This window comes from Oryctolagus cuniculus, chromosome 10 (assembly GCF_964237555.1).
Source record: "Oryctolagus cuniculus chromosome 10, mOryCun1.1, whole genome shotgun sequence".
Taxonomy (NCBI): domain Eukaryota; kingdom Metazoa; phylum Chordata; class Mammalia; order Lagomorpha; family Leporidae; genus Oryctolagus; species Oryctolagus cuniculus.
In genome coordinates this window covers 66,219,653-66,236,450 of record NC_091441.1, presented here as the reverse complement: position 1 = coordinate 66,236,450, position 16,798 = coordinate 66,219,653, and the positions used below count along the sequence as shown (strand labels likewise).

The 16,798-nt window shown below is 49.7% G+C and overlaps 1 pseudogene; it reads right to left on the bottom strand.

The window, feature by feature from the left end:
- Window positions 1-3,324: 3,324 nt before the first annotated feature.
- LOC100355454 (5-hydroxytryptamine receptor 5A-like) overlaps window positions 3,325-16,798 on the bottom strand; it is a 29,845-nt pseudogene continuing 16,371 nt past the window's right edge.

Here is a 16,798-nt window from a genome sequence, read left to right as displayed (position 1 = left end):
CTGGTGCTGAGTGACAGAGCACTTCCGACCTGACAACAAGGGTTGAGTAACCCTAACTGGAAAATCTGAAGTGTGAAACTTTTTGACCACCAACCCGATGCTCGGGAAGTTTTAGATTTTGGAATACTTCTGCTTGTGGCATTCTTGGGTGTTACTCAACCCATGTGGGTTCAATTGGATATGGGGGATCAGGCAGGAAGATTAGGTAGAAAGAGTTGAGCTGGAATTTCTGCATTGTAACTCTATGCCTTTACCTGTCAATTTAATACACTCATCTTGCCAGGATGCAGCTGTGTTTCCATCCAGGACCAGGAAGAAGACACAAAAATCCCAGAAAGCCTGCTGCACGTTAAACTCCACCCAGACCCCACCCTATTTGTATATATAACTAAGGCACCACCCCTATCATGTAAAAGCAGCTAATGATGTGAGAGGGACCTTTGTTCCTCTTGAGCGTGCTAGGGGATCCTTCTCACGCCTCCTCACCTTCTCTCTCCTCACGGGCAACTCTCTGACCCACTCCTGATGGCTATCTCCCCACGTGGAGCGGCCCACACTTGTGCATGGATGCATGTTCACTCTGTCCTTTAAATGAATCTCGCCCTCCCTTGGGCACTGTAGGATGCCTCTGCTTTGGATTCTTATCCCTCTGGGGGCAAGAACCTGGAATGAAGATTAAGATGCATAGGCCCATGACACACTGACTGTGTGTGACAGAAGCAGACACTGAAGCCACGGGCTCGCTGAGGTCATTTATTACCAGGCATCCAAGTGAGGAGTCGGGATGACGCCCCAGACAGCTTCCATATGAAATGTTAACAAGGGAACAACCATGGAGATGAGGCATGGGAGCTGATTTGTCAACCAAAGAAGGGAGCTTCTGGTCTTTCTCAGCAAGCACAGGTCAGCTGCATGCCTCTTCGTAGACTGTATGTTCAAAAAACTCTAGCCTTAGGATGTTTGACAATTTACACTCAAAACAGTGTAAATTCACAACTCAGTGGCACAGGCAGTGTTTGCCATCCCACAGTACCGACAGGTTTTAATGGGCTCTGACAGTGCTTTTTTTTTTTTAAGATATGCCTTTTTTTATATAAAGATTTATTTATTTATTTGAAAGACATAGTTACAGGGAAAGATAAGGAGAGACAGACACAGAGAGGTCTTCCATTGGTTCATGCCCCAAATGGCCTCAACAACCAGGGCTGGGGTAGGCCAAAGCTATGAGACAGGAGCTTCTTCTGGGTCTCCCATGTGGGTGCAGGGACCCAAGAACTTGGATCATCTTCCACTGCTTTCCCAGGTGCATTAGCAGGGAGCTGGATCGGAAGTGGAGCAGCCGGGACACGAACTTCTCCCATATGGGATGCTGGTGCTGCATGGTGTGTCTTAATCCACTGTAGGATTACATATACAATAAAGAGCTTCAGAATATAGTTAAATCAATTAATAATTCCTGGAAGACTGACCTTATTTCTCTGTAGGATCCATGAAAACAGTCCTAAAACCCAGTCAATCCCTGGAGTGGCCAGAAATACTTGTGACCTCATGGTCTACTATCTGATATTTTCTAAACAAATATCTACTAAAGCACACTTATTAATGCAGGTGCATCAAGAAGAATTGGCCACACAGACAGTCATACACACAGTCCCTGGGCCTGAGTGGGTTTAATGGAGAGCAATGCAGTTGGCTGTCTCATCGTTTGTTGAGGAATCAATTTCTGCTGGCTGGGCTGCAAGAGCTGGAATTGTTTCACGTGTATCAGTGTGACAGGTGATGCTCCATCATATTTGGTGGAATGAAAGCCCCCACCAGAGCAACACACTTCTTCCGAACGTGGACTGGAAACCATCTTCTTGGGATGCAGGAAAATAGTTTGCTTGGGTCTATCAGGTCATTTTAGAGACTGGTCCAGTGGTGGGTCTCACTAATGTGGGTGATTCACTGGCCTGGGAGGCAAATGCTTCCCAGGCACCAGCTACCAATCCTTTCATCTGCCCACAGCTGGGTTTTGAACCCCAGAACAAAAACACTTCCATTAGGGCCACACAAGATTCCTGAAAAAATGTAAAAATTGAGGCTCTCATGCACTGGCTACATGGATATGTTAAAATAATATTCACTAGTGTTGGGTAGAGGATGCCTAGTCCAAGGTAGTTGACAAATTTCTAAACCATAGACCTTAAGCCTTTTGAATCAAAGATATCACATAAATAAGTACTCTCTTTTTATATCCCTGTATCTCCTAGATTATTGCCTAATAAAGAAAGAGGGGCTTAAAAACTTCCTGTAAGAGATGGCAAACCCCAGAGTTATCAGTGGATACTTCAATGGGCTCTGGCTTGCTACACTGTGAGCCATTCATGATGGTGGTAAAGCTGAATCAAGAATTGGGGCCCATCTTGGTGAACATCATGTTCCAGTATAACTCTACCATAGGTAGGTCGGAGTGGGGAACCCTGAGAAATTAGGTACAGATATGCCCACAGGATAGTCATAGTCATGTGCTGAATAGGGCATCTGATGAGAAATCCAACATTTAGTAAGGCTTTGGCATTGATCATGATATGGGAAATTACATTAACTTTCCAAGCTCCATTCAGGGGCATGTACAAAAGCGAATCACTGCAACAAAACAGTTTTGCAGCACTCTGGCCTCGGAATCAGCCCTTCAGGCATTCAGATCTGGCTATAAAGCCCATGAGAGCATTTCAGGAATGGAAAGCCAAGACATGTGGCAAAAAAAGAAAATGGCCTACATGAAAGATCTCTGTGAGATCCCAGTGGAAAAAAAGGGGCCATCAAAGAAGAAGGCACTTTTCTCTGAAGGGAAGAGAGAACTTCCACTTTGATTATGGCCTTGTCTAAATAATAACGGAGTTTGTGGACTCAAGAGGCTTGGCAACTCATGACAAGAGCCTCGGATGATTACTGACGTCATAAATAAGAGTGTCAATTGTTAAATCAGCAACAGGAATCACTGTGCACTTGCTCCCCATGTAGGACCCATGTTCTTAATGTGTTGTACTATGAGAATTAATGGTAAAACTAGTCTTCAAGCAGTACTTTATACTTTGTGTGTCTGTGTAGGTGCAAACTGTTGAAATCTTTACTTAGTATAGAGTTGATCTTCTGTATATAAAGCTAATTAAAATGTATCTTAATTAAGAATGGGATGGGAGAGGGAGTAGGAGGTGGGACGGTTTGGGGGTGGGAGGGCAGGCATGGGGGGAAGAACCGCTATAATCCAAAAGTTGTACTTTTAAAATTTATATTTATTAAATAAAAGCTTTATATAAAAAAGAAGAGAATGCTCAATAAAAGGAAACTTATAGGCACAATATGGATGCTATTTAGCTTCAGCTTGTCTTCTGAGATCAGTTAGAGGTTCTCAAGAATATTGAGAGCGAGAATAATGTGGATTATGGGTGTATTAACAGTCAGGTTTGGGGTGATCCCAAGTCTTAAGTTACTTCTGGCAGTGTTCTGATGGATGGGTTAAGGAGGGTCAGACTACTGAGCTGGGAGGAGGTTGGCCTGAGCACACAGCTGGCCTCCTTGTAACTTCCCATATGAATGGGCCATTTAAATGCCCTCATGTGGCTCAACTCATTGAAGGTACAACTGGTCTTTGGGAAGATTATTCTTCCAGGACTTCAGTAGCACCCAGACCCTTGGAGTTAGGAGATGTGTATGGACTTGTGAACGACAAACTTACGATTGCCAAAGAAATGCTCAAACTTTGAATGTACCCAACAAGATCCAGTTCTTGAATCCACTGTTCCCTGGACTCCCAGATCCAACATACTCTAAACAGGATAGGAATTTGGTACATCTTTTTAGATGCTGATTGGGTTCAAGTCCTGATTTTTCACCCATTTTTAGTTTTCTGCTAATGCAGACCGAGAAAGGCCCAGGTACTTGGGTCCTTGCCACTCACATGGGAGACAATGAGTTTTTCCCTTCAGTCCAGCTCCATCCTGGCCATTGTGGCATTGGGGAGTGAATTAGCATTTGTGAACTCTTTCTGTCTGTTCATTGGCCTCTTGGATAAAGAAGAGAAAAAAATAGTGTTGAAAACATACAGTAAAGGAAGGTCTCCTGTACAATATCTTGCAGGGGCTCAACGAGATCTGCTTTGTGAGGAACAACTCTCCCAGGAGTGCAACTGACAGACCCAGGTCAAATTAGTCTCCTGACGAATCTTGCCAGACATCTCCCTCAAGGGGGATTCATCTCACGATAATGGGATCTCCACTTTCGTCCTGTACTCCAGAGACCTCCACAGTTCACTGGGCAGCAAAGGCTCCTCTCTTATCATCACTTTGCCTGGAGAAGGGCAAAGTGACCCAGGAGTGATGTCTTTCAGTGAAACCTTGACAGGCCCTGAGGCCATGCCCGGGCTGCAAGGAAAGGCTCTACCCATGCTGAGACACTGTCCAGAACACCAGCAACCAGCAGACACCTGAAGTTCCCTGTGACACATGGTGTTGGGTTATAGCCTACTTGCTAATCCTCACTGGGGCCGGATCCTTGGGCTGAGATGCCTTTTAATATGGGGTGAGGTGGGCCCACGTGGACTGTGATTTTAGCTCATCTTATGCATTTTTGTGTTATCTTTTGAGTTGTTCCTTGCACATTTGTCCCAGAAATATACTTCTGTATCCGTTGTAAGGTCAAAGCCTGCTATGGCCAGGGCTTTGGAGGCTCAGGAATCAGCACTGCTCCCTCTTGGTTGTCATCTGTCTTTCTCTGCTGTGCCTAATTTTGATATCCTGAGACTATGCTGGTCCTCTATCACATCCCCCACTCCTGATGCCTCCCTAGACCCTCTGCTGGGCATTTGGGTGTCTGAGTGAAGGGGAAATAGTTTGAGTTGTTGGAACCTTAGTCTTTGTTGCTTATTTGACAGCGTGGGTGGCATTAAAGGTTTCCCTTTGATACTAGTGGCCAAGGCAAGGCTCTGTGGCTAGTTCTGTAGGCTCCATTGCTTCACCTAACTTCTTCATTGTCAACAGCCCTTTCTCCTTTTATAGAATCTCATGAGCATGCAGCACAAAAGAAAAACATTTGGATCCAGCCCAAATTGCTACTTTTTCTCCCTGACCTATGTGCAGGGCGCTGGGGAGGGAAATTAATTCTGTCTTTCAGGCAGAGGTAACTGGAGCAGGGGCTTCTGCTCTCAGGAGCTCTGGATGGGGTACCACTGCAGATGTGGATCCCCTGTGGCCTTGACCCATGAAGCTCCTCCCATCTGTGAACATCTCCATGTCTTGTTTTCCAAGGGTTGGTCTGTCAGATCAGGTCTGCTGCAATCAACCTGTTCAATTATCTGTAGGTTCTTCCATGTTGCTTGTGAGCACACTGTGGTAGGTGTTTAAGGTTGACTCCAGCTATAGATTATCATGTGAGTTGTGCAACAGAACAGCCTGGTATTTTCCCAGTCTCACAGAGGTGGGTCAGTATCTTCCCTTTTTCTACAAAAGGAGCAGCCAACTAAGTGGAGCATGCACTGTGGTCAGATCTGTGGATCAAGTTGCTGCCACCACTGCCAACAGGCAGATGAGCCACTCTTTGTCCTTAAGCCTGGCTGTGGAATGTACAGGTTGAACTGATACCTGAGACTCATTCCTTCTCAGTCCTAAGAGGTCAAAGGCTGTCTTAAATCTGGAGTTCCCAAATCCAGGGCCATTCATAGTTTTCCCTTAGAAGTCTAAAATCCCTTCTTCCATTCTGCAGTCCATTTGCAGTCTTATTGTCTCCTCTAAGGCTTTATAGAGAGCCGGGTGTTTGGTGCAGTGGTTAATTGCCACTTGGGACACCTGCAACGCATATCAGAGTATGTGGGCTCAAACTCTGGCTCTGATCCTGATTCTAGCTTCCGCGTAATGCACACCCTGGCAGGAAGCAGGTGATGGCTCAATACTTTGGGTACTGGGACGCTGACATGAGAAACTTGGGTGAAATTACGAGTTCCTGGCCCTAGCTTTGGCCCAACATTGACTCTATCATGTGGGTAGTGACTCAAATGATGGAAGATTTGCATCTATTTATATCCTTGTTTCTCAGAGAAAATGAAAATTACAAAGTGTAAGGCTTCATAGAAGAGCTTGGCCTTGAGTCCAAAGACAACCAAATTCTGCCAGACCCAGGAATCCGCACAGTGGTTTTATGTTGGCAGGCATTGCTACTCTTACCAAGTCTTCCACCACTGTATACATGAGCTTTTCACATTCTAGCTTAGTGACTAGCAATACATGTGCAACTGTGGAGAGACGCATTTCCTTTCCTTTTGACACTCTGCTGAATGGAAGCTGAGGGCTGATCTGGGAGTAATCAGAATGTGCAACACAAGAAAAAATGGTAAAGAACTCAAGGGGCTGACTCCAGGGCCAGGGCTAGAACTGAAGACTTCAGACCAGAATGTAAAAGCACCACCTGCAAACAGCCAAGCTTTATGTCAAGGGAACATTCTCTGAATCGTGCCAGGATGATTATCGGAACTGACCATGGGAGGAAGCCTGATAACCCATCAACTGAACCCACTCCCCTTCCTGACCTCTCCCACCCCCTTTCTAACAATCCTTGGGCTCATATGAGATGGGTAAAAGCAACATTAAGATTCAAAATGTCTGCTTCCCTGGCTGCACAGAACATTAGCTCCTTGATTAAACCTGTTTGTTTGATCAACTCTTATCCCTGATGGTTTGGTTTTCCAGTCCCAAGCAGTGTGGCCCTAGTTTTTAATTTTGGCAGCAATGTCCAAGTATTTCACAGTTTATTGGCAAAAATTTCATCTTTTTATTAGATACTTTATAGCATTTTTCTACCAGGAAATTTAAATTTACGATTGTTTGAAGTTTCTTTATTTTTAATAGCAACAAGAATATCATCCACATACTGAAATCATATATCTTCATTTAATTGTAAGCTTCTCAGGTCTTTGCCCAGAGATAGGCAGCTCCTTTCTCCAGAAGTGGAGAAAAGGGTGCACTGTGAGCACGATGGGGTCTGGGTTGCTCTTGACCCAGCTTTGAGCTGGCTCTGCCCTCAGTCCAGGGAAGAGACTCGGCAACACATGGTCACTGGGCCAATGCTATAGAGGAACAGTGGAGAAGAGCTTGTAGAACTGCTTGAGTTCATACTGATGGAGCTCTGGTGAATCTTACCCCTCCTACCTCAATGTGCTAGGCTCAACACTCACCTCTTCACTGTGTCTGCCATTGTCATTTGTTGTGACGTGACTGAGCACCTAGCTGAATAATTGTATGTGCATTGTGCCATTAAGAGGGAGTGGACGAGAACTTGCTGATCACACCTCACTCTTGCCTTGTGACCATTCACATGCGTTTGGCTCACGCAGGGCAATTCTTGCACTAAATGTGGTCACAACAACAGCCATATTGCACCTCTGCCCTGTGATGCTGCCCAAACCGAGTAAGCTCACTGTGGGAAAAACAAGCCATCACAGAAGATGGCGCTGGTGGCCACAAGCGATGTGCAACTGAGCAATCAGGAAATGGTGGCAGGGAGCAGCCACAGAAGTACTCCGCCCAGCAACCAGCACCTATAGGCCGACTAAAGAAACGCCCTCTGAACTGATTGGCTAGAACCCCTATATAAGCTGCTGCACTAACTGAAATAAACGAGTTTGCGATTGGCTCGCCACTAGCTTCCTTCCACCCAACTCCCAGTGTCTGTGTTGTGACTCTGCGCCATCTTACCCCAGCAGAACCCAAATGAGACAACAGCTCACCCTACTCCTCCAACTGCTACTGTGACTATAGGATCTTTAGAGCAGATGTTGGGTCTCAATGACCATGACCACAGGTAAAAAAAGAAAACTGGAAAATTTTGTTTGGTCCAGGTAAAAGCCAGGCACATGGATATAACTAACTCCCATTAGCTGAGGCCACTGAGGGCCAGGAGCTCAGTCTAGGCATCTACCCCACCCCTGCCTTACTGGGACCCAGGTGGGGAAACAAAGATCCAGGAATGGGGTGGGGGAGGGGAGATGAACAGAGGTCTCTCTCATTGTGAGGCCCACAGCAGGCCTAGGCTACCTGGAGGCTGAGGGATATCTCTCTTCCTTTTGGTGCTGGTCTAGTCCTTGTCATTCATTTTAAACTGACCAATGCAGGCCTGGGGCTCTTCATGAAGTATTGTTTCTAAGATTATAAGGGTAAAGAGACCAGATCAAGTCAACTCCCCTTTCCTTCCTTACTGAGACCAAGGTGGGAGCCTAAGAGCAGCCCTGGGGAGGTATGGAAAAGGAGAAGAGTACAAAACCAGTCCCCTCCCCCAGAGGAAGGAATCCCACCCAGGCCCGTGGAGGCTGAGGAGACCACCCTTCCTGGAGGAGCAGTCTGGGCCTCCCCAGCACTCATTCAACACCTGCAGGGAGGAGGCCCATGAATCTCTTCGGAGCATCATCTGGAAAGGGCCTGACCCAGACTCACACAGCCCCAAATGCATGCTGGGGAGGCCCATGGACAGCAAGATGGGCTCCCCGAGGCACCAGCTGCTCACCACTACCCCAGGAAGAGTCAGCAAAGGAAATGCTGGGGGAAGACCACCAGCCCAGCTCTAGGGCTGCAGGAGGCTGAGGGCAAACATTCATCTGGGAACTGATGGTGCTGTGCCTCCAGCTGCAGGTAACCTGCTGTGCCGGGAGAGAATCACCTTCCTAGGGCTGCTGCTCCTGCTCCAGTGAAACTGTGGCATATCGGCACACCCCACGGTGCTGATCCCATCCTGCCTGGACCACCACCCTTTCCCTGCAGGAACCACAGTGACTTGGGAAGGGAATGCAGCCTCCAGGCCCTGGCTCCCCACTCTCTCAAGGGAGGCAGCAGCCCCTACTCAAGGAAGGGCACCAGGCAGATGCCACGTGCTGACGGAGGCTGGAAGTGAGACTGTCTGAGAAGCAGGTGCAGTCAGGCACTTTTTCCTGCACTGCAGGAAGAAACCGAAGAAGAGGGGCCAGCAGCCTGGCACCACCCTAGGCCCAGCCCTCTGAGCCTCAGAGGTGGCCTGAAGAGCAGCCCCGGGAAGGGCATAGGAAAAAGGAGGAGGAAGAGAAAGTGAGTACCGTTCTGCCCGGAGAAGATGCCCTCATGACCTGGGAGGCCCAAGGCAACTGCCCAAAGTCCCCGGAAGGGCCTGGGCCTCTATTGGGAAATGACCACCATTCCTGACCACCACACAGTGAAGAGGCCAGGGCTGGCCCTGGAGTTTGTTCCCCTATGGTATTTTTCAACAAGGTTCTGCCTCTTTGGGAGGAGCCAGCAGAGGCAGGAGTACTGGCTGAGCCAGCCCCAGGCTGCTCTCCATAGTCTCAGGAGTAGTCAGGGGTGGAAGTGCCAACGGAGGAGAGTCCAGCCGTCCAGGCCCACAGGATCAGGGTATCTAATGTACAACCAACTGTTACCTGGAGCTGCACCTGCTTCTACAGGTCATCAGTGGGGCCTTGCCAGTGCTGGAGCTGCTGCCACTACAGACTGGTGTCAGAATCAGATGCTGACATACTCGGGGGGGGGGGGGGGTGGAGTGGGGGGGTTGCGACCACCTCCTAAATTCCCTTTCATTGCTGTTGAGGGAGAGATGGCAATGAGTGTCCCAGAATGCCAAGGTCCTGGAGGATCAGAGGCCCTGGGGCTGAGGGCAGACACCAGAGGGCACTATAGTAGTGCCTCTCCACCTGTCTCTTCCTTCTTCCCACCTGTGGCAGACTGTAGTCTCCCTGTCCCCGTCCACTTACACTCTGTCGTCCCAGCTGTTGCTTCCTCCACTGGCTTGCCAGACCTGTATACCCCGCCTTCAGTCCTGTCTGCCACCTACCCCCATGCCACACTGTGGTGTGGAAACAGCACACACACACACACACACCCATCCCTAAGTCTCCGCTCCACAGCCTGTCCCTGCTAACCCTCGCCCTGCCTTCATATCCATTCCCAGGGTGAAGGTCCTGCCATCATATGGAAGAGTTACAGCCCTCCCATTTCTGATCTCCCCAAGCCCAGCCTTGTGCTTTCTCCTTCCATCCTCCCTCCTACAGAGAGAAACCTCCGAATCCCATGAGTGTAGATCTCCTGTCTCCTCTTTCCTTCTTCTGCCAGTACCACTGTGAACCCATCCCTCCAAGACTGGCCATTTCTTCCATCACACCCACTGCACCTACACATGACATTCAGCCTACTTTAGACCCTTTAGATCAGTGACAAGGAGCAAACCCCACCTGCCATCCTCAGCTGTCCTCCCAGATCTGGGGTGTGTGGGGAGGTGTTGCCTCATTTTCTACCTCCATGGCAGAGTGGATCAAGGCACTCTGCACAGACTCCTGTTTCCACTAGCCCACTACTCCAAGGCTTTCACACCCCATGCCAATTTTGAACAGGCCCTTTGGCTCAGAAACTGTTCTGTCCACACTGAGGATCCCTGATGGGCAGGAACACGGTGGCTGTCTCCCCAAGGCCCCTGTCTTCCAATAAGGACTCCTGTGGCCTTCTCCATCCCAGCAGGCAGCACCCCTGCAATCTCACTTCCTCACCTGCTATGAGCAACATCAGGGTGTGGACATTACCCCTCATTCCAGGGCCAGCATCCACCCTCCCATCTCCACAGAGAACTGTATCCCATTTTCCGTGGTGCTTCCTGGTGCTGGGAACACATCGCCCAGCGGCAGCATTGCCTCGGCGCAAGTCTGCACGCACAACTAAAACTTCCAGCCGTCCCTGCAACCCAGGAGCTACACTTAGCCTGCATGTGGTGTGTGCTGTGCTGCTCTTTCATATAGGGGAGGTAAACGGCCTCGGCACCAGCAATTGGCCTAACTCCTCCTGCTATTCAGCTGCCCAGTGCCCGCACAATGCAATCAGTGAGTGAGCTTGACGTGCACACTGTTTGAAAGCCTGACCAGCGTTCCCTATCAGGACAGCTAGTGCTTCTGCCTTAGGAGCTGTCACCAGTATTCCCAGCACTGGGAATGGTAGCACCTCTCTCGTTTGCCAGCCTCATTCTAGGGCCACTGGTGTCTATGGGACTAGCAGAACTCTGTTCAGAGGGAGCCCTGGGATTTGCATGTCCAGCCTATATGCCACTTCCAGTGCAGTGACCTTAGGAACGCAACCCCTAGCCCCACTCTTGCTCCTGCTTTTGGTCGGGGAACTTTGGACCCATCTAACGGCAGCATGGCTGATGCAAAAGGAAGGGCCAGCATTGCCCCTGCATTTGGATTCACATCCAGTGCTCATCACGTTCCAGGTGCCTGGGGCTCAGCTGACCGCCCCCCCCCCCGCCCCCGCCCCATGCTAGGAGAGAGGATGGTGCCACACCCATGCTCCTAGACCTTAGTGCTGGGTCTACATCTGGGGCACATCTGAGCAGCAAAACCTACACACAGAGGATCCATGACCTTGGGCAAGGAAGGAGAACTGTTTGTCTCCACATTCCATCCTAGCACTGGGTTTATCTGACCATACCATAGCCACTGCAGTTGCAGATGCCAGCATTGGCCCTGTGTATTGTCCCTGGAAACACTTCCAAGGCTCAATACCTTACAGACCCCAGGAGCCCACCTGCCCAGGACTCTGGTGATTCCGTAGGCAGGGATGTTGCCATACTCGTGGTGTAAAGACCTGTGTTCCTGCTTCCTACCACTGCATCTCGAGCACAAATGGACAGAAAAGGCTTCCACACTTAAAGTCACCACTGTGGCCCAGACACCTGCTGGAAGACCTGATTGCCTTTACCTTCTAAGCCAGCACCTGGGGCTCTTGTGGCCACAAAACAGCCATTGCGGATGCAAACATCAGCACCTGCACATCCGTGCGGGTTCCACCTTCATGCCAGGCACCTCTGCTGCCCCTCTCAGAACACAAGTGGTTATCATAGGGGGGTACAAAACCATTGCTGTGGTGAAAGGCTCTTGTTCCCATCTTTCCATTAGTACCTTTGGGGTCCACAAGGCCTGATCGTGGTTTGGTGCCACAGGGGACCCCACTGATCCTATTGTCATAGGAAATACTTGTGGCCTCACACACAGCAGCCTAGGCCCACCTGCTCAAGCCCAGACAGTGCTGGTATGGGACAGGACCAGGCATGTGCAGGGAGAAAGCTCCAGCCTCCCTTTAAGTAAGAACATCAGGGTCCACCCAGTGATAGTGCCCTTTTCACTTGAAAGGAGCCAGCACCATTCATAAGGAAAAAGTGTGTTGGGAGGCTCCTGGTCAGAGCAGCTGTGTCTGCGCTAGGGCCTTGCTCAGCAGCCTCTGGGGCCCCCTCTTCAGCTGCCCTGGGTTATCTAGGATCCAACAACACCTTCCTTTCTCCTATCTTGGATCTCAACAAGGTGCAAACCCCCTCCCACAGTCAGTGCCCTATGCAGGGACAGTGAGGGTTCTGCCGAGAAGGGGCTCAGTCTACTGGGACAAAACTGAACCTCCTCTGTGGCTATAGCACCAAAGGCACAAAACCTCACTGGATAGGTGCAGACACACGCCTGTGTGAGTAGTTTGTGTGTCTACATGCTATGTGTGAGTGTGTTGGAGGGGTGTGGGGGCAGATGAGCCCAGCGAGAGCCACACTGGCTGGGAAATACCCCCTGTGGAGAGGAGAGGACGATGCAGGGATGCCCAGCCCTCCCTGGTTGCCCTGGTGACCCAGTTGAGCACATCTCTGAGTTGGGTTACTATAGGCTTGGCACTGGCGGGAAGCCACCTGCTGTTCCCAAACGCTTTCTCCTTGCCTCTTCCCCATGGTGGCTGTAGATCCTCCCAGATGCTGTTGGAGATGGGAATCCTGTGCTTGTTCTTTCACCTCTGCTTTGCATCTTTGCTCCTTGAACGCAACAGTGGGGGAAGACTTGACGCGGGTGAGCTGTGATGAGCTGGGCCGGACTCTGGACCAATTTTCCGTGTTCCAGAGAAGAGAGTGTGCAAGCAGTGTCCCATCACACCTGCACCTGCTGACCCCAAGGACTCTGTGATTCCAGGGGCAGAGATGACAGGCCATGAGGACGTGCGCCCCACGATCTCCTCCTTCTGAGCTACTTCCAGCACTGGGACCACTTCAGAGGCCCCAGTCTCTCTGACGTGGGTTGTCTTTCAGGTTGTGTAATGTTCTCCACTTGAGGCATAGGTCAGACATCCTCACACTTCCTGCTTTTTAGACAACTGGCATGGCACCCAGCTCCTTGCATCTAGAAGAATCAAGACAGGGAAAGTTCATGCCTGCTTTGCAAGCATTAAAAATGGAAGTTACTTAAGATGGATCCTGCTCCTTGTAAGTACCAGGGAAGCTTCTCTTCAATAACTGCTCTGACTTTATTCTGAACATCTAAGAGGTCAATTCCCAAGAATTACGCCCAATTTGGCTTCTTGCAAGAGTTCTTCTGAGTCCCTCCTGGAACAAATGATGGGTAGCACAGCCCTTCATAAGGCAGTGGACAACCCAGGGGATCTCTCTGCAAGTGGGGAAAGAGAAAGGCACAACTCTTGCCCTGGGCGTCTAACACATCTCAGTGAAAATTGATACATGAAAATGCCATGCTACACTCTATGCTGGCCTCTCATGATGGAGAATCAGAAGACTTCCCTTTGCACATGAGAATTTACTGTCTCCTGGGTGAAACAGCTGATCTCACCCAAAATCGGAACTGTGGGAAATGCGGTAAAATCACAGGAATAGGTAACAAGAAAATGAATCACATTGGGGGATATGAGGCATGAATGGCACCTCAGAAGAGCAGGAGACAGCCATCAAGTGCAGAAGGGTTATTTCTGGGTCAAGGCTAGAGCAGGTGAAACATTAGGGCAGGAAGAACGGGAACAGCCAGTGGAGAGCAGAGAGCCGGGCAGGTGGGGCTGAGGAGTTAAATGAAGGCTGGGAGGTGCAACTGCAGGGTTAGACATAGGGCAGAGTGTGCAGAAGTCACGCACTCCATTGCGGGCAGTTGTCCGTGTTTCTGCAAGTATGGGGGTCATGCCAGGATTGCACACCTGGATGAGAAGAGTGCCTCTAGATCTCAGAAACAGTCCTGTGCCTGTGTGACGGGGAAGACTTCAAAGGCATCACAGCAGGGGCAGTGAGGCTTATGGGAAACTCCACAGTGGCTAGAGAGAACCCCTGAGCTCCCGGACTACGGGAGCTGCCAGTGGGGAGAGACAAGGAAGTGAATTCAGCAATGACAATGAACCTGGGCCTATTCTGGACTTCTGGCTTGGAAAAATGGACATTAATAATTTTAGCAAAATATATGCTCTTTTTTTGGTTTATTTTTCCACTTAGTGGGACATTAGAGAGAAAAACAGAGACAGATATATAGAGATTGCTCCATCCTTTGGTTCATTCCCCAAATGTTCACAATGGCTGAGGCTGGGGTGGGCTGAAATCTGAGAGCCAGGAATTCAATGCAGTGTCCCACTGGGCAGGGCCCCATTTACCTGAGCCATCACTGTTGCTTTTCAGGATCCACATTTAGCAGGCAGCTGCTTGGGGAGCCAGAGCCATGTATTCTGATACGGGACGTGGGCACCTGTGCTGTCCCAGCTTTACTCTGAATCGTGTGCAAAGCCTGTGGAAGATCCAGGTAGGTTTTGCACGTAATCCACTTACTATTAGCAACTTAATGTACCTGGTGAGCATCTGGGATGTGCTGTGGAACGTTGTAGACAGGGACTTCAATGACAAGAAAGCAAAATTCCTGGCTTTGTGGGGCCTACATTCTAGTAGAGAGGGAAGACAAGAAACAACATCATCCGTGAGCTACCAGGTAGGTCAGCCAGTGCCCCGTGCTATGGAGGCTTAAGCAGACTTGGAAGATTGCAGCTGGATGGAGAGAAACAGGGTTTGTATTTACGTCATGCACAATTCCAGGTTCACTGGAAGGGGAAACTGGAACCAAGTGAGAGGCAGATGGGTTCTGCCTCACAGCACTGCATCTGTGGCCTCTGATGTGTGGAGTGACAGTCCTGGGCCATAGCAGCCCTAGTCTCTGTCTCCGGGCACAGAGCTAGGTAAGAGAAGAAAGCTGTCTATAAGAGGACACTTCTCTTAGGTCATCAGCACATCCGGTGTCAGCCTGGCTCTACCGGATAAAAGAGTCGCTCAATCAATCTTATACCAGGCCACACATGCCACAGCAGACACGCGCTGTACGGCTCCTTTTCCCCATGATTGAGTCTTCGTCTCAGTGCAGCTCACTTGGGAAAAGCTGGGTGGGCCTGAGCTCATTAGCTGAGGTGGGGGCAGCTGCTGAGGTGCCCCTGCTCGGCAGACTCCCGAGCACTCTACTGTCCAGTACCAGGAAAAGCTCCCAGTATCACCAAAAACCCCCAGTCCCTTTTCCATCCAACTCCAGCTGCTCCCCCAGCCCCTCTATCCCCCTGATCCCCTTCTCTTTAAGCTAAGCTTCTTCCCAAGTCTCTGCCTCTGCAGGGACAGCTGCTCTTCTACGCAGCAAGCTGCAGCTGTCAGCCGGAAGTGTCTCACGCTTGGCATTGCAGACGGGCTGCAGACTCCCTAGGACAGTCCCTGTCCTCATCACTGAAACCTGTGAACACTGCCTTATTTAAGAAAAGCTAGTCTTGGGCTGGTATGGTGGTGCAGCAGCTTAAGTTGCCTCCTGCAACACTGCCTCCCATACTTGAACACTGGTTCGTGTCCTGGCTGTTCCACTTCTGATCCAGCTCGTTGCTAATGCACCCGGGAAAGCAGCAGAAGATGGCCCAAGTGTTTGGGTCCCATATCAGAGACCTGGAAGAGGCTCCTGGCTCCTGGTTTTGGCCTGGCCCAGCCCCCACCGTTGAGGCAGTTTGGAGAGTGAATCAGCAGATGAACGATCTCTCTCTCTCTCCTTCTCTTTGTGTCTCTGCCTTTCAAATAAATAAATAAATCTTTAAAAAAAAAGTCCCTGTAAATTTAATTGTTAAGGATCTTTTAAAATGTTTAGTTTTACCTACTTGAAAGGCGGAGTGAAAGAGAAAGAGTGAGTTACACACACACACACACACACACACAGATCTTGCATCCAATGGTACACCCCAAATACACGCAAAGGACAGGGCTAGCCCAGACCACAACCAGAAGCCTGCAACTCCATATGGGTCTTCTGCATGAGTATCAGGGGCCCAAGAACTTGTGCCGTCATCTCTGCCTGCCAGGATGCATCAACAGGAAGCGGGAAAGCTAGCAGCATAGCAAGGAACGGAAGCAGCCCTCTGATGTGAGGTGTGAGCTTCCCAGGGGGTGGCGAAGCCCGCTTTGACTGCAGGCCTGCTCCAGTGAAAGGTCCTGAGATCACGTTTTCAGGCTCTGTTATCTCACAGGGCCTAAATGTGACCAAAAGTATCTTTAGTAGTGGAGGCCAGAAAAAAAATTGAGACAGGAGAAGACATGGACACCCAGGGAGAAGGCGACATGAAAACTGAGTTTGGGGCCACATATCACAGAAGCCAGCAACTTCCAGAAGTTACAAGAGGCAAGGACTGGATTCTCCCTCAGAGCCTCTGCAGGAGGCATGGCCCCATGACCTCTGTGTTTCAGATGTTTGGTCTCCATAGGGGTGCATGAGCCGGGCTGCGTTGTTTAGAGTCACGAAGTGGGATGTGATTTGTGCAGCAAGAGTGAGAAAGAAAGAGAGCAGATATTCCAAGTTTTTCCATCAAAATATGCCCCTTTCCTTTTGTTCCTCAATGTCCCTGGATAATACACCAAATGCTGGGGTCTTCTGATGGCTTCCAGAGAGTAATCCCCTGCATCCTTTCGGGGCTGTGGCATTATAATAATAAATTAAAGA